Source organism: Phacochoerus africanus, chromosome 14 (assembly GCF_016906955.1).
Source record: "Phacochoerus africanus isolate WHEZ1 chromosome 14, ROS_Pafr_v1, whole genome shotgun sequence".
Lineage (NCBI taxonomy): Eukaryota > Metazoa > Chordata > Mammalia > Artiodactyla > Suidae > Phacochoerus > Phacochoerus africanus.
Window position 1 is genome coordinate 59,040,452 of NC_062557.1, and position 24,168 is coordinate 59,064,619.

A 24,168-nucleotide genomic window follows, 5' to 3' on the forward strand; every position below is an offset into this window, starting at 1 on the left:
GGTTGAAGTAAAGGAAGATATGACAATAATGTGCCAAATAGTAACTATCAATAGACAGAAATTATAAAAAAGAATAATATAAAAACCCTGGAGTTGAAAAGTACAAAAACTAAAACAGAATTCACTGCAGGAGTTTAACAGCAGATTTGAATTGGCAAAATTTCAATTAGTGAACTTGAAGACAGAACAATAGATATTATTCAAACTGAAGGACAAGAGCTCCCCTGGTGGCACAGCAGATCTGGGATTGTCACTACTGTGGCTCAGGTCACTGCCATGTGAGAGTTTGATCCCTAGCCTGGGAACTTCTGTATGCCTCAGGCATGGCCAGGGGGAAAAAACAAAGGACATAGCGAGGGGGAAATGAGGGAAAGTGAACAGTCTCCGAGAAATTACGACATCATTGAGCACACCAACATACATATAACAGGAGTACTAGAGGAGAGGGAAGAGAGGAAGAAGAAAAAATATTTGAAGAAATAATGGCTGAAAACTTCCTGAATTTATTGGAAAACAATAACCTACACATTTGGGAACCTAAATGAACTCCAAATAGTATAAGATAAACTAAAAGCATCCACAAACAGGCATATCATTGTTTTTTTTTTTTAATTGCTGAAAATCAAAAACAAGGAGAAATGCTTGAGATCAGCAAGAGAAAAATGACTCATCATTTATAAGAAACTGCAATGTGATTAACAGCTGAGTTCTTATCAGAAGCAATGAAATCCAGAAGGCAATGGGATAACACATTCAAAGTGTTCAAAGGAAAAGAACTGTCCAACAGGAATTGGATATATCCAGAAAAGCTCTTTTTCAAAAATGAGCGTGAAGTGAGCTATATACCCCTAAAGAATTGAAAGTAGGATCTCAAAGAGATGAACCCATGTTATTCACATTATGGCCCCCAAATGGAAGCAATCCAAGTGTTAGTTGAATGGATTAACAAAATATGGCATATTCATACAGTGGAATACTATTGGCCTTAAAAAAGAAATTCTAACACCTGCTACAATATGGATGAATCTTGAAAGCATTAAACTAAGTGAAATAAGCCAGATGCAAAAAGACAAACGCTATATAATTCCACTTATATGAAGTACTTAGAGTAGTCAAAATCATAGAGACAGAAAGTGGAATAGTGGTTGGTAGGGCTGGGAGGAGAGGAGATAGGGAGTTACCATTTAATGGGTCTAGAGTTTTAGTTTTGCAAGATGAAGAATCTGAGAGATGGACGATGTGATGGTTGCACAACACTGTGAATGTATTTAATGCCACTGAACCTGTGCACTTAAAAACTGGTTAAGATGGTAAATTTTATATTATGTGTATTTTACCACAATAAAAAAAATAGAGGAGGATGAAGATGAAATGAAAACTTTCTCAGATAAACAAAAACTCAATACTGTGTTGCTAGTCTACAAGAAGCACCAGAGGAAGCTCTTCAAGGTGAAAGGGTGAAAGCAAGTGACCCCAGAAGGAGATTCAACTCTACACACAAAAATAAAAATGCACCAGGAAAGGTAATGATGTAATTATAAATGAAAGTAAAAATATAGGTTTTCTCTCCCTCTGAATTGACTTTTTAAATTATATAAAATATGCCTATAAAACTGGATACTCCCCCTAAGATCAGGAATATATGACAAGCAGGTCTCCTCTGCCCCTTCTAGTGAACACTGTACTGGGGCTTCTAGGCAGGGAAGTTAGGCAAGAAAAAGCACAGGCAGCGAATAAAATGTGCTTCATCCAGTAAACTACCACTGTATCAGATGCTTAATCCCACTGGGGAACTCTGGGAGCCATCACATACAGTACACTCCTTGGCAATACCCCACTGCAAGGGCAGGGAGCTGGGGGAATTATACATCAACTCCACCCCCCTTGGTTGAGGGTTTTTGGGAGTTGGGGGGTGGTGCTCAGTCCCTGCTGTTCTGGGTGGTAAAGTGGGCACCTGTGGGTACCAGAAAGTCCTGGCAAAGACATGCCAGTGCTAATCACTGAAATCAGGCCAGTGTTCACAGAAGTGGAGAGGGCCCTATGCTTCTGCTACCCATCCAAACCTGGGCCTCCACTCCACACAGAGTACATGGGGAAGGGTCACAAAGGACTTGAGGAAGGAAAAGTAAAGAAATAACGAGCACAAAGGGGGGGGACTTCAGAAGCAAGAGAAGATACAACTCTATTGTCTGCAAAAAGGAGACCACACCAAAAGTCTATACAGAACGAAGACAGAGAATTGTGACTCAGATAAGGGAGCAAAACAAAACAAAACAAAACAGAAAAACAGCCAAGTGATTTCCATGAAAAAGACTCTAGGCTGATGATAGTGAAGATGATTCAAGGTCTTGGAAATAAACTGGAAGCAAAGATTGATAAATTGCAAGAAACACTGAGCAAAGACATACAAGATTTAAGGATTAAGCAACCAGAGATGCAAAATACAATAACAGAAATAAAAAATTCATTAGAAGCAACCAACAGAAGAATACAGGAGGCAGAAGAACGAAAAAGCGAGGTGGAGGACAGACTAGTGGAAGTCACTGATGTGGAACAGAAAGGAGAAAAAAGATCGAAAAGAAATTAAGACAGTCAAAGAGAACTCAGGGACAATGTTAAATGCAACAGCATCCATATTATAGGGATGCCAGAAGGAAAAGAGAGAGGGGGCCAGAAAAAATATTTAAAGACATAATAGCCAAAAACGTCCCTAACATGGAAAAGGAATCACTCACTCAAATCCAGGAAGTACAAGTACCATATAAAATAAACCCAAGGAGGAACACCCCAAGACACATACTAATCAGATTGACCAAAATTAAAGACAAAGAGAAAATACCGAAAGCAGCTAGGGAAAAGAAATAACATACAAGGGAACCCCAATAAGGTTATTGGTAGATTTTTCAGCAGAAACTCTGCAGGCCAGAAGGGAGTGGCATGGTATATTTTAAATGATGAAAGGAAAAAACCCTCCAACCAAGATTACTCTACTCAGCAAGGCTCTCATTCAGATTTGAAGGAGAAATCGAAAGCTTTATAGACCAGCAAAAGCTAAGAGAATTCAGCACCATTAAACCAGCTTTACAACAAATACTAAAGGAACTTCTCTAGGTGGAAAAGAAACAGCCACAACGCAAAACAAAAATATCACAAATGACAAGGCTCGCCAGTAAAAACATACAAATAGTAATGGTAGAAAATCATCCACACATAAATATGCTACCCAAATGAGAAAGCATGAGAGGAGGGTACAAATGCAGGATGCTGGAGACGCACTCGCAATTAAAAGACCAACAACTTAAAACAATCTTGTATATATATATATATATATAGACTCCTATTTCAAAACCCAAAACTTACAATAGATACACACACGAATAAGAAGAAGCAATCCAAACACAACACTAAAGATAGTCACCAAACCACAAGAGAAGAGGAGAGGGGAAGAAAAAAGAGCAACAATACCGAATCCAAAACAGTTAATAAAATGGCAATAAGAACATATGCATCAATAATTACCTTAAATGTAGGTGGACTAAATGCCCCAACCAAGACATAGACTGGCTGAATGGATACAAAAACAAGACCCATATATATGCTATCTTCAAGAGACCCCCTTTGGTTATAGGGACACATACAAATTGAAAGTGAGAGGATGGAAGAAAATATTCCACACAAATGGGAATCAAAAGAAACCTGAAGTAGCAATACTCATATCAGACAAAATAGACCTTCAAATAAGAATATTATGAGAGACAAAGAAGGATATTACATAATGATCAAAGGATCAATCCAAGAAGTTATAACAACTGTAAATATACATGCACCCAACATAAAATCACCTCAATATATAAGGCAACTGCTAACAACTTTAAAAGGAGAAATTGACAATAACACACTAACAGCAGGGGATTTTAATACCCCACTTACAGCAATGGATAGATCATCCAGACAAAATCAACAAGGAAACACAGGCCGTAAATGATACATTAGATCAGATGGACTTAATAGATATTTATAGGAAATTTCATCTAAAAGCAACAGAATACACATTCTTCTCAAATGCATACGGAACATCCTCTAGGATTGATCATTCTGGGCCACAAATCAAGCCTTGATAAATTTAAGAAAATTGAAATCATATCAACCATCTTTTCCAACTACAATGCTATATGACTGGAAGTCCACAAGAAACAAACTGCAAAAAAAACCACAAACAAGTGGAGACTCAACAACATGCTACTAAACAACCAATGGATCACTAAAGAAATCAAAGAGGAAATTAAAAAATACCTAAAGCAAATGACAACAATCCAAAACCTATTGGATGCAGCAAAAGCAGTTCTAAGAGGAAAGTTTATAGCAATACAAGCCTACCTCAGGAAACAAGAAAAATCTCAAATAAACAACCTAACTTTCCGCCTAAAGCAACTAGAGAGAGAAGAACAGACAAGACCTAAAGTTAGCAGAAAGAAAGAAATCATAAAGATCAGAGCAGAAATAAATGAAATAGAAATGAAGAAAACCATAGAAAAGATCAATGAAACTAAAAGCTGTTTCTTTGAAAAGCTCCACAAAATTGATAAACCCTTAGCCAGACTCACCAAAAAAAAAAAAAAAAAAGAGAGAGAGAGAGAGAGAGGACTTAATACAATTAGAAATGAAAAAGGAGAAGATGCAATGGATATTACAGAAATATAAAGGATCATAAGAGACTACTACAGGCAAGTATATGCCAATAAAATGGACAACCTAGAAGAAATGGACAAATTCTTAGAAAAGTACAATTTTCCAAGACTAAACCAATATGAAGTAGAAAAGACAAACGGCCAATCACAAGTACTGAAATTGCAACTGTGATTTAAAAACTTCCAACAAACAAAAGTCCAGGACCAGATGGCTTCACAGGGAAATTCTTTTTTTTAATTTTTATTGAGTGATTGATTGATTGATTGATTTGCTTTTAAGGGCCGCCCCTGCACCATATGGAGGTTCCCAGGCTAGGGGTCTAATTGGAGCTACAGCTGCTGGCCTGCATCACAGCCACTGCAATGTCAGATCCAAGCTGTGTCTGTGACCTACACAACAGCTCACAGCAATGCCAGATCCTTAACCCACTGAGCGAGGCCAGGGATTGAATCCACAACCTCATGGTTCCTGGTCGGATTTGTTTCCACTGCACCATGATGGGAACTCCGGCACAGGCACATTCTACCAAACATTTAGAGAAGAGTTAACACCTATCTTCTGAAACTGTTCCAAAAATTTGCAGAGAAAGGAACACTCCAAAACTCATTCTATGAGGCCACCATCACCCTGATATCAAAACCAGACAAAGACACCACAAAAAAAAAAAAAAAAAGAAAGAAAATTATAGGCCAATATCACTGATGAACATAGATGCAAAAATCCTCAACAAACTACTACCAAATGAATTTGACAATACATTAAAAGGATTACACCATGATCAAGTGGGATTTATCCCAGGGACGGAAGGATTTTTCAATATCAGCAAATCAATCAGTGTGATACATCACACAAACAAACTGAAGAATAAAAACCATATGATCCTCTCAATAAATGTAGAAGAATCCTTTGAAAAAAATCCAACACCCATTTCTGATTAAAAAAAACTCCAGAAAGTGGGCACAGAGGGAACCTACCTCAACATAATAAAGGCCATATATGACAAACCCACAGCTAACATCATTCTCAATGGTGAAAAGTTGAATGAATTCCCGTGAAGATCAGGAACAAGACAAGCATGTTCACTCTCGCCATTACTATTCAACACAGTTTTGGGAGTCCTAGCCATGGCAATCCCCAGAGAAGAAAAAGAAATAAAAGGAATCCAAATTGGAAAGGAAGAGTAGAACTATCACTGTTTGCAGATGACATGACACTATACCTAGAAAATCCTAAAGACTCTGCCAGAAAACTGTTAGAGCTCATCCATGAATTTGTTAAAGTTGCAGGATACAAAATTAACACACAGAAATTGAATTCATTTCTATATCCTAACAATGAAAGATCAGAAAGAGAAATTAGGGAAACAATCCCATTTACCATCACATCAAAAAGAAAGAAATACCTAGGAATAAACCTACCTAAAGAGACAAAAGACTGTACTCTGAAAACTATAAGATGCTGATGAAAGAAACCAAAGATGACATAAACAGATGGAAATCCACATTCTTGGATTGAAAGAATCAATATTGTCAAAAAGTCTATACTACTCAAGGCAATCTACAAATTCAATGCAATCCCTATCTAATTACCAAGGACAATTTTCACAGAACTGAAACGAAATATTTTAAAGTTTGTTTGGAAGCACAAAAGACCCAGACTAGCCAAAGCCATCCTGAGAAAGAAAAATGGAGCTGGAGAAATCAGACTACCTGACTTCAGACTATACCACAAAGCTACCGCCGCCAAAACCATATGGTACTGGCACAAAAACAGAAATATAGATCAGTGGAACAGGATAGAGAGCCCAGAATTAAACCCACACACCTTCAATCAAGTAATCTATGATAAAGGAGACAAGAATATACAATGGAGAAAAGACAGCCTGTTCAATAAATGGTGCTGGGAAAACTGGACAGCCACATGAAAATTAGAAGGAAATTAGAACACTCCCTAACACCATACGCAAAAATAAACTCCAAATGGATTAAATACCTAGATATAAGACCAGACACTATAATACTCTTAGAGGAAAACATAGGCCAGATACTCTCTGACATAAACCACAGCAATATCTTCTCAGATCCACCTCTTAGAGTCATGACACTAAGAGCAAAAATAAGCAAATGGGGACCTAATTGAACTTAAAAGTTTCTGGACAGCAAAGGAAACCCTAAACAAAACAACAAGACAACCCACAGAATGGGAAAAAACATTTGCAAATGAAGAGCCTGATGAAGGATTAATCTCCAAATTTATAACTACTTCCTGCAGCTCATTACCAAAAAAAATCAAAAAATGGTCAGAAGATCTAAACAGATAATTCTCTAAAGAAGACATACAGATGGCAAAAAACACATGAAAAGATGTTCAACGTCACAAATTCTTAGAGAAATGCAAATCAAAACCACTACGAGCTACCACCTACGCCAGCCAGAATGGCCATCATCAAAAAGTCTACAAACAGGAGTTCCTGTTGTGGCTCAGCAGAAATGAATCTGACTGGCATCCACGAGGATGCAGGTTCCATCCCTGGCATTGTTCAGTGGGTTATAAGCATCCTGTGTTGCTGTGGCTGTGGTGCAGGCCAGCGGCTACAGCTGCAATTCAACCCCTAACCTGGGAACCTCCATATGCTGTGGGTGTGGCCCTAAAAAGACAAAAACGAGAAAAGTCTACAAACAATAAATGCTGAAGAGGGTGTGGAGAAAAGGGAACACTATTACACTGTTGGTGGGATTGTAAATTGGTAGAACTGCTATGGAAAACAGTATGGAAAGTCCTCAAAAAACTAAAATTAGAATTACCATTTGATCTAGCAGTCCACTCCTGGGCATTTATCCAGAGAAAAGTATGACTCAAAAAGATCCATGTACTCCGATGTTCACTGCAGCCCTCTACACAACAGCCAAGACATGGAAACTACCTGAATACCCACCGACAAAGGGGTGGATCAAGAAGATGTGGTACACAGACACAATGGAATATTACTCAGCCATTAAAAGGAACCAAATACTGGCATTTGCAGCCACATGGGTGGACCTAGAAATTATGAAGCTAAGTGAAGTCAGTCAGACAGGGAGACACCAACATCATGTGCTCTCACTTCCATGTGGAATCTGAAAAAAGGACACAATGAACTTCTTTGCAGAACAGATCCGGACGCACAGACGTTGCAAAACCTGTGGTGTCCAAAGGAGACGGGTTGGGGTCGGGGGATGGGCTGGGGGCATGGGATGGACATGCTGTAAAATTGGGTTGTGATGGTCATTGCACAACTATAAATGCAGTAAAATTCACTGAGTTGGGGGAAAAAGGAAATACCGAGCAGAGGTTTGCTGGAGGAACAAAAAGGCGAGAAGGTCAGCCCCAGGCAGGGAGACCCCACACCCTGGAGGTGGGCCCAGGCCTGCTCCCCAGGACTGACCAAGCTCAGAGTCAAGGCCAATAAGGGTTTTCAGTCTCTCAAGGGGATGTCGTAGCGTTCGCCCTTTATTGGTTATGTAATGGATTCAACTCGCATAGGTCTTAATATCAAGGCACTCTCGAGTTCCCAGAATAAAACCTACTCGGAAAAGTTTTTAATTGAACATGTGAAAGTTCTTTAAATCCTACTGAATTCATTTTGCGATTTTACTGGGGGTATTTGCATATATCCATATGTATCTCGGTGTCTGGTTTCCTTGTGTGGGCTTGCACTGTTCCGTATCAGCATTATTCTAACTTCGTGAAAGGAACTTTCCGTAGTTTCTTCTTTTCTGACGCATATTAGCAGCCTGGGAGTTGTCACCGTCGACCTTTGGTCATTTAAGCACTGGTGACTCTTGTGAGTTCCCGTCATGGCATAGTGGTTAACGAATCCGACTAGGAACCATGAGGTTGCCGGTTCGATCCCTGGCCTTGCTCAGTGGGTTAAGGATCCGGCGTTGCCGTGAACTGTGGTGTAGGTTGCAGATGCGGCTGGGATTCCGAGTTGCTGTGGCTCTGGCGTAGTCTAGTGGCCACAGGTCCAATTAGACGCCTAGCCTGGGAACCTCCATGTGCCACGGGAGTGGCCCAAGAAATGGCAAAAAGACAAAAAAAAAAAAAAAAAGCACTGGTGACTCTGCGTGTGGAATTTCCACTCAGTCTCTCTCATCATTCCCGCTGCCCACTTTTTGGCTGGTTACCGCCCCACTCGATCCGCCACAAGCCCCCCTTCCTAGCCACTCCCAAACCCAGCTCTCTGGTTTTGGCTCTTTGGAGCAAAAACTCCCACCTTGTGGATTTTGCAGGTAAAGGACAGAAAGGCCCTGCCCGTCTTGCCTGAGTCCCCTCCCTCCGTGTTTGCAACGCCTCCTTCCTATAGAAAGTCTCACCTAAGATGCCCAGCCCACATCCCAGTGCCCACCTCTGGCCCCGCGCGTCCTGGCCTGTAAACCTCCCCTGGCCCCCCCACCCGAGCCCGACGGGACAACGAGCTCAAAGATTGCGCATGGCCTCCTCCATCTCTAGGGTCTCGGCCCGGGCGCGCGGCAGGCCCTTGCCACGGAGTCAGCGGGTGACTGCTATAACCTTGCACCTTCGAAAAAACAGCAGGAGGAAGACAGCGTTCAGTTGACAAACTCTAGTCTGTGGGTCAACTCTGGACCAAGTGAATGGACCACGTCCCTCAGGTGTTGTCTGCGGCTGCTCGTGAGCTGTAAGGGCGGCAGCTGAGGGGTTGTGGGAGATTGGACGACCCTGAAAAACTAAAACATTTACAAAAAGGTTTTAGACACCTGGGTTGGAATCTCCATTTATATGCAGACTCCACGAAGGCATGGGTTTTTTTTTTTTTTTCAATAAGGCATCAAAATAAGAAGCATCCCGAATGGGTTGAAACGGTCGCGTTACTGCCGCTAAAAGAGGGCGGGCAATGCAGTCTGGTTTCTGTTCCTGCGTTGACACTCGCTGGATGCGAGGAGGACAGCAACCACACTGCTCTCGGCTCCACGTCCCCTGCAGCCCGCGGTCAAGCGCATTAACACCTTCCTGAACGCTATTTGCCACCACGCCTGCTTATCTTCAAGGTCCGGCTCCAGACACAGCAGGGGCTGCTCGAAGACTCCAAAGACAGCGCCACCAGCAGGGTCAGGCGGGGCAGTGAGGCCAGCGGCGTGGAGAGGAGCCCACCACCCCAGCACCTCGTCAACACCGAAACAGAGTCCCCCCCCCCTCGAGAGAGGCCAGAAACCTGGATTTTGAGGTGAAATGACCTGATTCGTAAAGTGTTGTCAATCAGGAAGCAGAGGCACTTATCTTGGGATCTGGGGGCACACTGGTTGTTCTGATTAGAGAAGTAAGGATTGCTATTCAGTAAAGATACCAGCAACAAAGTAAACGGACACATAACATCAGGAGAAACCATTCACACTGCTTAAAATCAACAAATGGCCCATGTCTAAAATAGTGTGGCCAGGAGTTCCCGTGGTGGCGCAGTGGTTAACGAATCCGACTAGGAACCATGAGGTTGCGGGTTCGGTCCCTGCCCTTGCTCAGTGGGTTAAGGATCCGGCGTTGCCGTGAGCTGTGGTGTAGGTTGCAGACGTGGCTCGGATCCCGCGTTGCTGTGGCTCTGGCGTAGGCCGGCGGCTACAGCTCCGATTCAACCCCTAGCCTGGGAACCTCCATATGCCGCGGGAGCGGCCCAAGAAATAGCAACAACAACAACAACAACAAAAAAGACAAAAGACAAAAAAAATAAAATAAAATAAAATAAAATAGTGTGGCCAGAAATCCCAAATGAAAAATGGGGAAAGAATATGAACAGGCAACTTCTGTTAAAGGAAACACCAGATAAAAAGCAGCTGTAAAGAGCCTCTCAAACTCAATAGTAACCAGAGAAATGTAAATATACAAAGAGTGAGACTGCGGAGTTCCCTGGTGGCTCAGTAGGTTAAGGGTTGTTGGTGCTATGGCTCGGGGTCGAGCCCTGGCCCAGGAACATCTGAATGCCAAGGGTGCAGCCAAAAAAAAAAAAAAAGAGAGAGAGACTGCTAAAAATCCAAAAGCTGGACAATGCCAAGTGTCTGCAGAGCTAAGGGTCCTGGGCATCCCATGCACTGCGGGATGAAGGATGCTGAGCCTCTCTGCAGAGCCACGGTGGTACGTGGTCCTACTACGCACAGGCACACAGGATGCGCGGGCAATCCTGCTCTTGGCCCAAATCCCAGAGAGCTCCAGGAGTCCATATGGGCCAAGTACAAGGGGTTCCTCCAGCACTGTGTGCTGTGCCGGGCGCAGCCATCAACGTGGGCGTCCATCACCAGGGGAGAGGGAGGCAGGATGTGGTGACACACACACCAGATCGTCACCTAGCAACGGGGATGAGTCATGAAGACACGGTGGAGAGTGATCGCGCCAAGAAGAGCTATGACACCTTTTCTGTAAATTACAAATACACACACACACAGCAGTAGGCATTCTTAAGGAAACACACAAGAAAGACACGTGTATTAAACACATCGAAATACTTGGCTTTGGGGGTGGGGCGAGATGGGAGTGGAGCACACACAAGAAAAAGGAATGGATGATGAACGAACCAACAAAAACATGAACAAGCAAACGAGAGAGGGGCTTACCTCGAGCAATCATGACAAAGTGCTGAGAATGAGAATACGATTAATTCGGAGCTTCCTGGTGGTGCGGCAGGCTAAGGAGCCTGCATTGTCACGGCTGCGGCCCAGGTCCCGGCAGTGGCACCGTCCGATCCCTGGCTTGGGAACTTTCACATGCCTCAGGCGAGGCCAAAAAAAAGAGATTAATTCAGTGCCCCTCACAGAGGGTTGAAAACATGGGAACACGGGGACCGGGAAGAGACATTTAAAACAGTCTGCAATCTAAGTCCGCGCGCAGGTTCCCTGACCTCAGAAAGCCTTTCAAACCAAAACCTTTCATTACGCCTTCTGCCGCTCAGGAAGTCAGAGCTCAGACGGACAACCCAGGCCATCATGCCCGCCTGGAACTTTCCATCACCAGCCTGAGCACAGAGCAAAAAGCAGCGGCACTGAATGGCAAGCAGGCTGGGGAGGAGGCAGCACGAACAGGCCCCACCGTGAGCGTGTCAGCTGCCAGGAGGCGCTGGGTCTACAGCCTCGTGTGACCTGCCACTCGGCCCTCAGGGAATTCTCGGTCTCGTGGGAGATTCCACTTAAACCCAAAGGGAAGCGACACAAGCCACGGCACGGGAAGAAGTAAGCAGTGCCCCAGGACCGGGGCCACGACCAGAGCTGGGGGAGCAGAGCCTGCCACTGGCGGGGTGGCCAGGAGGGTCTGTGAACCACCGTGTCACAGTTAGCCGGGAGCCCTGCAGTGACCGAAGGCCGGCCGGAAAACCAGCAGCTTATCCCCGAGCTCTGCCCCCGGGTCCCCCCATCGGGGCTGCCTGGCTTCTTCCAAAGTCAGGAAGGTCTGGACTCATCGCTGCATCTTATACTCAAAGGATGCTGCGCTGCCCCAGGAGGCCAAAAGCACCTGGAGAGCCGGCCGGGAGAAGTCACTTCCAGGCAGGGGCCATCTTTTCTTCTAGAAAATGAGGGACATGTTACCCAAAAGGGTTCACACAGCAGGCCTGGGACGGCTCTTCCTGAAAGGCCTGCTTCGCCAGGCCGGCCCCTGGCTGGCATCTGGGAACTCGGATTTGGGCTCCTGACCCTCGCAGGACTGATAAGAGAGGCTCCTGTTGCTTCTAAAGTGTTTGCACAAACACGGCGGTTTACGCTGAAGCCCTGCTTTCCCGTGGGAGTCTGAGGGTGGGTCCCGTGTGACCAGCCCTAGAAGAAGCCCTGGAGAGCATCCTGGTGGACTCGTCACCATGGGACTCCCCTGGGACGGGGCTCTGGGCGGCCCACACCTGCTCCCCTGACCTTGGCCCCACGGGATCTCCCTTTGCTGATGTGGCCTGCATCCCTCCCCTGTAACGAAGCACAGCCCCTAGGATGACAAATCTGCTGAGGGCTCCTGGTGGATCACTGAATCTGGGGTGGCCTTGGGGCCCCCCGACCTGGAAATAAATTCAAGATAAAAGATAAAATCGGAGACGGGAACAGAACGATGTCTTCCAGGTCCTCTGGAATTCCTTGCAATGACAAACGTTTTTAAACCACTAAATCAATAAGGATCTGGGAAAGAAGACACAGGGCCGCAGGCCACCTCAAACTCTAAGACGTTTCTGGAAGGCGGAGCGCTCGCAAGCTGGACAGACTGAGAGGCCCAGTATAAGCTCGGGAGGCGGCCACGGTGCAGGGGAAATGGCACGAGGCTCCGAAGCAGCGGAAGGAAAGAGGGGCAGGGATGCCGTCCGACAAGAGGATAAGCTGGGCACTGCAGGTGGGCAGTGGACCCTTCCCCACACTGAGCGCCACCCCCACCCCACCAGCCCCTCACCCGGACCCCGCCTCCGCCCAGCTGCACCTCACAGCTCTGCAGCCAGCAGAGCAGGCAGGCAGCCAGGAAAACTGGCATCCTCAGGCCCAAAGCCGGCACACCAAGGAAGCCAGCCGCCCCATGGAGCTCTTCCTGTGGCTCAATGGGATGGGTAGCTTCTTGGCAGCACTGGGATGCAAGTTCGATCCCCAGCCCGGCACAGCGGGTTGAGGATCCAGTGTTGCCACAGCTTCAGCTTAGGTCACAACTGCAGCTTGGCTCTGATCCCTGGCCCGGGAACTCCATGTGCCTCAAGGTGGCCAAAAAAAAGGACAAAAAAGGAAGTTGCCCGAGTTTTCATCCGCCATCGCAGAACAGGGGACACCAAATCCACAGGACAGCAAAGATCCAGGTGGCTTAAGGATCCAGCAGTGTAGCGCAAAACCGCAGCTCAGATGTGACCCTTGGCCTGGAACTCCAGGGCCACAGGCAGCCAAAAAAGAAAAGAAATCGAATTCCTATTTGCTTGTATTTGCATAAAGGGTCGGGAGGGACATATAAGAAACCAGTAACAGTGCTCGATTGCTCGTGGGGAGGGAGGACTGAGTGGGGAGGGGGGGAGACTCACAGCCTTTATTCATTCATCTTTTCGGCTGCACCTGCGACATGTAGAAATTCCCAGCCAGGGACTGAACCCCTGCCACAGCAGTGACAACACTGGCTCCTTAACCACTAGGCCACCAGGGAACTCCTATTCACAGATTTTAATAGAGCACAATTTTTTATATCTTGTGTATTCTAAAAATTACATTTAAAAAAGTAGAAACCGGAGTTCCCGTCGTGGCGCAGTGGTTAACGAATCCGACTAGGAACCATGAGGTTGCAGGTTCGGTCCCTGCCCTTGCTCAGTGGGTTAACGATCCGGCGTTGCCGTGAGCTGTGGTGTAGGTTGCAGACGCGGCTCGGATCCCGCGTTGCTGTGGCCCTGGCATAGGCCGGTGGCTACAGCTCCGATTGGACCCCTAGCCTGGGAACCTCCACATGCTGCAGGAGCGGCCCAAGAAATAGCAACAACAACAACAACAAAAAAGACAAAAAGACAAAATAAATAAATAAATAAATAGAAACCTTAAAAATTGAATATATGATTTTTAAAAAACCATTTAAAACACTCAACAGATGGACTGAAGAGTTGATGGGACAAAGTTAAACACGATTAGTGGACTCTCTCTGAATAGGGTCCACAAAGATAAAGAGACAGAACATTTGAGAGAAAAACGAAGAAGCAGGAGAGGTAAGTTAGCAAATTCTAATACCCACTGGATAGTCATTCCAGAAGCAGAAGATAAAGAGAACAGAGCAGGCAAGGAAGTACTCAAAACCGCCCCCGTGACAAAAAATGCATTAGTCTATAGAATGAAAGGGGCCACCGAGAACTGAGCAGGATGGAGGAGAGACCCACCCGAGACGAACAGCGGTGAGATCTAGGAACCCCAGGGAAAAAGAAAGACTTGTAGCACTTCAGAGAAATCAACAGACTTTCTCCCAAAGACCTGGGCTCAGATGGCATAAACTTAGCATCCACATCAGATGCCGATGGATAATGGAGAATTATCTTCAAAACTCAGAGGGCTTTAACCTAGAATCCTATACCCAGTCAAGAGTATGCAGGTGGAAAAGCAAACTTTTAAACTATTCTTTGACCTGTGAGGGCTCAGAAAGTTTGCCACCTACAGAATCTCTCGGGGGGGAAAAAGAATTGACTTGAGGATGCGTTCAATCAAAACAAATGACGGATCCCAAAAAGGAGGAGAAAACCAAGAGCCAAAACAACCAATGATGGGCAGATAATCAGTGAAACGTACAACTGGTGATACAAAATGTACAAACCCCAAATCTCATATATACAGATTACCTTTCAACATCAAGGGAAAAAAAGGTTTAGATACGTGTGAAAACTTAAAGGATAACAAAAGAGCTCGGTTTCACCTATCAGGGAAATCCAAATTAAAACGACGACGTGATTCCCACACAGAATGAGTAAAATAAAGAAGAGAACAAGCACCAAGAGTGGGCAAGGATGTAACAGCAACCGCACATGCTTCTCGGGCACGTACGTTAATGCAGTTACTGCTGAAAACTGGCAGAATCTACTAAAACGGAACATATGCACACCCATGACCAAGCCATTCCCTCTTAGACTCATGCTCCACAGAGCTGCACACGTCCATTCAGCAAAGGCACCTGCCAGGTGTTCCCAGCAGCGCCATTCATGATGGCCCCAAACTGCAAACCACCCAAATCTGGTCAGGGTGATACATACAAATAATGGAATTTCTACTGCAAGGGGAGTGGGCAAACCACAGCAACGCTCAAGAACAGGTATCAGGTTGGCGGGGGAAGGGTGGACAGGGGTTGGGATTGGCACATGCACACGGAGGCCTAGGGAATGACTGGCCAGCGGGGACCTGCTGCAGAGCACAGAGAACTCTACCCAATATTCTGCGATCATCTATGTGGGAAAAGAATCTGAAAGAGAATGGATGTGTGTGCAGGGGGTAACTGAATCCCTCTGTTGCACAGAAGAAATTATCACCACCTTGTAGATCAAGCAGACCTCAATAAAACTTTAAAAAATGGAAAAAAAAAAAAAAAGAACAGGTACAAGTCACACAAATGCAATGCTGGTGGAAAGCAGCTCAATCAAAGAGTACGTGCTGTACGATTCTACTGCCACAAAGTAGAGAAATGGTCAAAACTAGTCTCAGAGACAGCGGCGGTCACCCTTGGGGGTGAGCTGCCCAAGGTCAGATTCTGGAGTGCTGGAAAGGGGGTTTCTTGTTCTGAGGGCTGGCTGCATGTGCAGACAGTTGGTCAAAATTCATCAAGCCATCAGACGATGCTACACCACGATAGAAAGTTGCCGCCGAATTGAAGGGTCGCTACCGCAAGCAGAGCGGGAATAATATCTATAACTTCCATGTTTTGACAGCGATAAAGTGGAACAAGGAAACCTCAGTCGATCCAACAAAAAGTAGGAAAGGGATGGAGCCTCGCAGGAAGTAAGCACAAGAAATAGACAACATAAAACAAGACAGCGGCAACAGACATCATGAGTCAAGCACACCTGGGTTAAAGGCATCTGTTGAAAGATCCGGATTTCATACCCATTAGGATGGTTACTATTAAAAAAACAAACAAACAGAAAACAACAAGTGTTGGAAAGGACAAGGAGGAACTGGAATCCCTGTGGACTACCAGGGGAATGGAAAATGGTACAGCTGCTGGGGAAACAATATGGCAGTACCTCAAAAAATCACAAACAAAACAACCATACGATCTAGAAATTCCACTCCTGGGTAAATACCCAAAAGCATTAAAGGCAGGATCTGGGGAGACATATTCGTAGCAACATTATTCAGAATAGCTCCAACATGGGGCGCTCCCTTCGTGGCTCAGCGGTTAACAAAACCGACAAGGATCCATGAGGTTGCGGGTTTGTTCCCTGGCCGCGCTAGGGGGGTTAAGGATCCGGCGTGGCTGTGAGCTGCTGTGTAGGTCACAGATGCCGTTTGGATCTGGAGTTGCTGAGTTGCTGTGGCTGTGATGTAGGCTGGCAGCTGTAGCTCCGATTAGACCCCTAGCCTGGGAACCTCCATATGCCACGGGTGTGGCCCTAAAAAGCAAAAACCAAACAAACAAACAAATAAACAAAACAAAACAAAAAAAGAAGACGAAAAGAACAGCTTCAATGTGGAAGCAACTGAGAGATAAAATGATACAAAGTGGAGTTCCCTTGTGGCTCAGTGGGTTAAGGATCCAGTGTTGTCCCTGCTGAGGAGCGGGTTCAGTCCCTGGCCTGGGAACTTTCACATGCTGGGGCACAGCCAAAAAAAAAAAAAAGATAAAAATGATGCCATGTGGTCAACCCATACAATGGCATAGTAACCAGCCTTAAAAAGGAAGAGCCTTCTGAGGCTCCTCACAACGTGGACTGACCCAGAGGAAGGTTTGCTGAGCGAAATAAGCCAGTCACAGAAGGACAAACACTGCATGAGGCACTTCTATGGGGTCCCGAGAACCGGCAGTTTCACGGAGACAGGAAGCACCACTGCTGATCCGGGAGCTGGGGGGGGGTGCGTATTCGCTGCTTAATGGGGACAGAGTTTCTGGTTTGCAGATGCAGAAGTTCCAGAGACTGGTTACACAACAACGTGAACATACTTAATACTCGTGAACTGTACACTTAAGAATGATTAAGATCGTACGTTTTATGATATATGTATTCCACCACCACTTTTCAAAAAAGACAAACAGTAAGTAATAGCACAAAATCTTGACATGAGCTCATCACAAGCAGTACCACCTAAAACAAAGCACAGAAAATTGAAAATAAATGAAAAGATATGCCCGATAAAAGCTACCAGAAATAAAGCAGCTGTGGCAATATTAATGTCAGACAAAACAGAATTAAAAACGAACAAAAAATAAGATGACTATTTTATTTCCAGAAGGTACAATTCACCAAAGATAGAAGAATTACGAACCTTAAGCATCTAAAAACAAAGCTTCAAAAGTACAATGCAGGAGTTCCCGTCGTGGCACAATGGTTAACGAATCCGACTAGGAACCATGAGGTTGTGGGTTCGGTCCCTGCCCTTGCTCAGTGGGTTAACGATCCGGCGTTGCCGTGAGCTGTGGTGTAGGTCGCAGACGCAGCTCGGATCCTGCGATGCTGTGGCTCTGGTGTAGGCTGACAACTGCAGCTCTGATTGGACCCCTAGCCTGGGAACCTCCATTTGCCACGGGAGCGGCCCAAGAAATGGCAAAAAGACAAAAAAAAAAAAGGGGGGGGCAGTGCAAACATATATATATATATATATATATATATATATATATATATATACACACACACACATATATATATATATACACATTGCCTATGGGTGCCCTATAAATATATACAATATTGCAAAAACTAATAAAAAAAAACCCTCAAGGAATCACAGTGGAAGGCTTTAACTCTCAGAATCAATAGGTCAAAAGAAAAAAATAAGTTAAGGGTACAGAAAATATAAATTATGATTAATAAATTTGAGACAAATATTTAACTTTGCGCAAGGAAAAAAATCATTCAACCTGACATTTCATTAGACTACAAATTAATTTCTGTTTTTCACCTTCATCTCCAAGCAAGAGGACAGAATTGAAGTCCAAAACCTTCCAGCTACAAAACATCTTTTTAAAATGTTGGGAAAAAATAGATAAATAACTTTGGAATCAATGGATTAGAGAAACCTGGTGGATCTAAATTCAAGAATGAGGGCAAAATAAAGGCATGTCCAGATATTACAGGAACAGAAAACGTACGAACAGTAACAGAACTTCTAAAGAATGTACTTCAGGGAGAAGGAAAGTAAGGAACATCTGGAACCAGGAAAGAAGAATTAAGACAATGCCAATGGGGGGCCCGACTATGCTGTTGGTGGGAATGTAAATTGGTGCAACCCCTGTGGAAAACAGTAGGGAGACTCCTCAGAAAACAAAAAATAAAATTAGCATTTGGTCCAGCAGTCCCACGCCTGAGCATCTATCCAGAGAAAACCATGACTCGAAAAGATCCATGTACTCCGATGTTCACTGCAGCACTGTTTTCAACAGCCAAGACATGGAAACAACCTAATGCCCATCGATAGAGGAGTGGATCAAGAAGATGTGGTACACAGACACAATGGAATATTACTCAGCCATTAAAAGGAACCAAATACTGGCATTTGCAGCCACATGGGTGGACCTAGAAATGATCATGCGAAGTGAAGTCAGTCAGACAGGGAGACACCAACATCATGTGCTCTCACTTCCATGTGGAATCTGGAAAAAGGACACAATGAACTTCTTTGCAGAACAGATCCTGAGTTACAGACTTTGAAAAACCTATGGTTTCCAAAGGAGACGGGTTGGGGTTGGAGGATGGGCTGGGGGCGTGGGATGGACATGCTGTAAAATTGGGTTGTGATGGTCATTGCACAACTATAAATGCAGTAAAATTCACTGAGTTAAAAAAATAACAAATGTTTAAAGAGACAGTGTAAGTGGGTAGAAAAAAAATCTAATAAATATTGACCTAGAAAATGATAATAATAACAGCCACAGCAATAAGATCGAATTTGAAGGGTTAGAGTAAAAACAGAGCTAGGGGCAAAGGAGAGGTGACAGGAATTGGCAGTCCTTGCCTTGATGAGGAGGAAGACTGAGTGAGTCCATAAATGATCTAATCTTTCCATTCAGAAGGCTAGCACTTGACTAAAATAAACTCATATTGAGTAGAAAGAAAAGGAACAGAAATAAGTGCCATAGAGAAACTAAAATCAATAGAATTAAGCAATAAATCCAATGGTGCTTTGAAAAGACAAATAAAATCAGCAAGCAAGCATTAAGCAAGCCTAACCAGTTAAAAAAGAAAAGGCACACACACACACACACACACACACACGTACAAACAAGGAAGAGAGAACACCAAAGTTGTGGAAGTCGATTTTTCCTGCAACAGAACACTGGTTACAACATTACACTAACATATATTAAATTTCAGTAATGTTAAGGATTTTCTAGGAATATATAAAGTGTGAGATTGACTTTAAAGAGATAGAAAACCTGAGAAAAGTCAACAATCATGGGAAAAAAAATAGATAGTTAATTACCGATACCTCCAAAAACATCCCAAACCAAGACAAAACCACCAGCAGCCCAGTCTGTAGTCAGGTTCTGCCACACGTCAAGGAACAGATCATGCTTCTGTTCCAGAGCATAGAAAATGATGGCAGGTCTCCCCACTTCATCAGGGAGGGCAGCCTAGCCTTGAATATGAGCTCAGGCAAAAATGGGAGGAGGGTGGGACAAATAGAGGCCAGGCTCACTTATAAACACAGACGCCCAAATCCTACATAAAAAAACGTTCGCTAATTGAAACTATCAAACAACCCAAATGTGCGCTTTAAATTATCCTAGGATTTTAGAGTCAGAGAAGCTAGCGGTATAATCACCTCCGTTAACAAGATTAAGGAAAAAAACTACACGGTCCCATCAACACGGTCCTTTAAAAACGCACTTGGGGGAGAGGAGCCCAACAAAATGGAAACGTAATCTGATAAAGAAGATACTTGGTGAGGATACACGGGAGCATCCCCCTAAAAGCAAGTCCAAGACTATTTAACCTTAATAATCAACACTGCCGATCGAAGATGAGAAAGTGCAGTGGTTGGAGCATCTGCTGTTTCTTAACAGAAGAGAAAACTGTCCACGGACAACAGACACACAAAACAACGGGAAAACTATTAAAACGTATAGAGCTCAATCTGGAGGCTTCAGATCTAGTTTTGGGCACCAAATTGCACTTGCTTATTTTGAGAGTTGATCCTGCGAAACTATTTTCTGTAAAGGAAGGCATCAGGATTGACAGGCTTTGCTCCCCCCCCACCCCACCCCACCCCCCGGTTCCCCATCTTAAGTAAAACGACAGCTTGTTTGAAACTAGATAACAAAATTCGTCTGAAACCAAAATTCGCTCCCGAGGACTGAGTTGTGACGACTCAGTGGCACTTTATCTGCTGCCTGCAGCGACCGCAGTTGCTCAAGGATAAGCGTGTCAAGCAGCCCGAGAAATTCTGCCGATAGAGGGCAAGGGAGAGCAGCTTCCCCGGAACGCGTTTTTCTAACCGTACACCGCTTATTATATAAACTTACCTGCTGGCAAATGCAGAGCGCACAAAAGAAAAATAAGATATTCAGGCTCTAACTTGCTTAAAAAAAAAAAAAGGCATAAAAAACTCATTGTGCTCCCAGGATGCGCGGGGAGGAGGCGTCCCCGCGGCGTTCCTGACCGGCGGCGCATCCCGGGCCACCGGGCATCCAAACGGCGCCCGGGCTCCAGGTGCGCCGCGCAGCCCCCTCCCCCAGCGCAACGGCGCCCACGGCCCCGCAAAGCCCGGATCCCACCGGCCACGCGGGCCCCGCCACGCAGCACCCAGGACAGCTCCCGCGGGGCCGCCGGGACCTGGCCAGGGGTCCGCAGGTCCGGGCCCGGGGCCGCAGCACCGGCCGCCGTCTTGCACGCCAGACAACCTCGGCCCGGGAGGGAAGCCGGCCACCTGCCGCGCCACCTGCGACACGGGTCCCGCCGCCCGGACTGGGCGGGCAGGACGCCGCCCCTGTGAGGGGCAGCCCGGCGCCCCGCACCCGGACCCCGCGTCCGGGACCTGGACCCGCACCCCGGACCTGGACCCGCACCCTGCAAAGACGACACGGCCGAGGCGCGAGAACCCGGCAGCTGGCGCGGCCCCTACTCACCGGCCCGCTCGGCTCCGCAGCCCGCAGCCCGCAGCCGCCGCGGCTCCCGCGCTCCCTCGCGGACTCCCCGAGGGGCTCCGGACGCCGAGCGCCGCCCCGAGCCGCCTGCAGGGGGCGCGCGCGCGCGCCGCGCGGGGCAGCCTGGGAGATGTGGTCCCGCGGTTCTGCGTCGCCAGCCGCCCACGGGTACCTGCGCAGCTCGGCGTGATACCCGGACCGCAGAGCTCGGTACCCGGGCGGCGCAGCATGGTACCCGACCAGCAGTTTCAGCGCCGCCTGGGGACCTGGTGGGAATGCAAACTCTCCCTCCCACCGAAGCTACGCAGGGTTTGCTGTATTGAGAACTGCATTTTGCACGCCCTTCCCGTGCGTCTGAGGTTCCCTCAAGTTTGAGAACCGCTGTACACCTCCCCCCATTTCAGCTCTGGCATCGGTTACACGCACACGGTCACACACCTGTCTTCTCCCGGGTGCGCTGCCGGCCCACACCTCCTCCCTCGCTCCAGCCCTCATGGCTCAGTGTCCACCCAGCATCTCCTCTAGGATGCCTCTGAGACACTCAGCCTCAACAGGATCAACACCAAACTCGGGATCCTCTCTGCCCTCCTCTGGTTCTGCTCCGGTGCGCCTTGTGTCCACTGCATGTATCACCCGGGAAGTCACTTAAGGCCTTGGTGGGAGCTTGCAGGGTCCGCAGGACAAGACCCAGACTCATCCTTGGCCGAGGGAAGGAGGATGGGACGAAGAGGGAGGAAGGGCACAGGGAGGTACCAACCCCTCGGGACGTGAGGGGAGGGGAAGGACAGGTGCTGGTTACCGGACTCCCTGGAAGCTGCTGAGGGAGGGTTGTTTAAAGATGCTTAAGTATTTATGAAAAGAACCCAGTTGAGAAGGACGGGCAGACTACACAGGAGAGAAAAAGGCATCTCACACCCAGTGACTCCTGAGAAGCTGTATATGTGGGAGGGGGCAGGGGAAACCCCAGGCACACGTGGAGGGATGAGGCGGAACTAGAGGTTCCTGGGGGGGGGGGTCACTTGCCCCACCCCCACCCAGGAGGACTTGGCCGTGTCTGGACACAATGCGGTCGTCACACTTGGGGTGCCACCGCCATCTAGTGGGCGGAGGCCAGAGGTGCAATCACGGACCGGGGCCCCCAACAAAGAACCATCCCGCAGACTGGAGGTTTTGAGGGAGTCAGAGATTCACTTATCTTATTGGAATAACTGAAAAGCCAAGCTAGAGAGGAGCTTGCGGTTAGAGAAGAGGATGGTCAGGTGCGGATGTGGGATGGACGTCGGGGCGGCGTTGGGGGGGGGCAGAGGCAGGGTCACTGAGTGCCTTTATAGCCATTGTGCAGCCGGTGGGGGAGGAGTGGAGAGAATGAGACACCAAGGCCATGCCCGTGGACGTGGAAACCCGCTACACACACAGCCGGGCCCTTAGCCGCTCTGAGTGAACGTGACCAGTGAGTGAGAGAGCAGAGAGAGACCGGGGAAGCGCAGATACAAGCGCAGGGCAGGCGTGGGCTGGCCCCTTAGCGAAGAGCCGACCCAGGTGGCCTCAGGGGTGCCCAGGGGGGTCCGTGCTCCCATGGAGGCAGAGGTGGAGAAGTGGAGCCACTCAGAGTGTATGAGGATAAAGGGGGATCTGCAGGTGGTGGAACAGACGTTCCAGAGGATTCTAGGTCGGCGCAGGCTGGGTTTGGGGGTGGGTTTGCAGAGGGGAGGAGGAGAGAGAAGGGCGCTAGATCCAGAGCCAGAAATAGGGGGGTGGGGACACGGGGGAAGGCTCGGGTCTTGGAAGGTCACTGATGGAAACAGGGATGGAAAAAAGAAGACGGAGCCTCAGGACCAGAGAATTCACCGCCTTCGGCAGGTGGGCTGAGGAGACATCCGGCCTGGCCTCTGATCACGCCCTGCGGCAGCAGAGAGCCTAACCCTGAAAAGCTTGCCTTGGCTACAGTAAATTCCTAACAAAAACTCCCATTCATGCCTGGAATATACTTTTTTGAATTGGGGCTTGATCCTGTTTGCTAATACTTTTCAGATTTTTTACTTCCGTATCTAAAAATGAGGCTGGACTATAATTTTCTTTCTGATGTCTAATATTCTTTGGTTTTCAGAATCAAGGTTATGCTCACATCCTAAAACACTTAGAAGCTTTTGCTCTTGGCTTTTATTCTGGAACAGCTGGGATAGCATTACATCTTTCTCTTCTCTGCGGTTTGATCACTGTTCAGGTCCAAACGTGTGGGCCCCATGCTTTCCTCGGGGAGAACAATGCTTCGACAACTTCATTTCTTCTGTGGTAATTTCACAATTTGGAAATTGAAAACTCTTGTAGAGGTAATTTTGATCAACTCAAAACAAATTATCCAGTTCATGAGCATTTCCATGAAGGGGAGCAAGGCAGTCTCTTGGGAACTTTTTAATTTTCCTCTGATTTCTCATTTTGTATATATATATATATATATATATATATATATATATACCGTGTGTGTGTGTGTGTGTGTGTGTGTGTGTGTGTATACACCTTTTTTTGTCTTTTGTCTTTTGAGGGCTGCACCCATAGCATAGGGAGGTTCCCAGGCTAGGGGTCAAGTTGGAGCTGTAGCCACCAGCCTACGCCACAGCCACAGCAACGGGGGATCCAAGCCACGTCTGTGACCTACACCACAGCTCACGGCAACGCCAGATCCTTAACCCACTGAGCAAGGCCAGGGATCAAACCCAAAACCTCATGGATCCT

General features: G+C 46.5%; 1 protein-coding gene across 1 annotated transcript in view; it reads right to left on the reverse strand.

Annotated features, from left to right (window-relative positions):
• The window catches only part of SPECC1 (sperm antigen with calponin homology and coiled-coil domains 1), a 236,919-nt gene extending 215,439 nt beyond the window's left edge, over positions 1-21,480 (reverse strand). Inside the window, exon 1 of the mRNA XM_047758555.1 lies at positions 21,418-21,480. The gene's annotated coding sequence lies outside the window, so the exon portion shown is untranslated. The remainder of the gene's footprint in view (positions 1-21,417) is intronic.
• Positions 21,481-24,168: the final 2,688 nt, after the last annotated feature.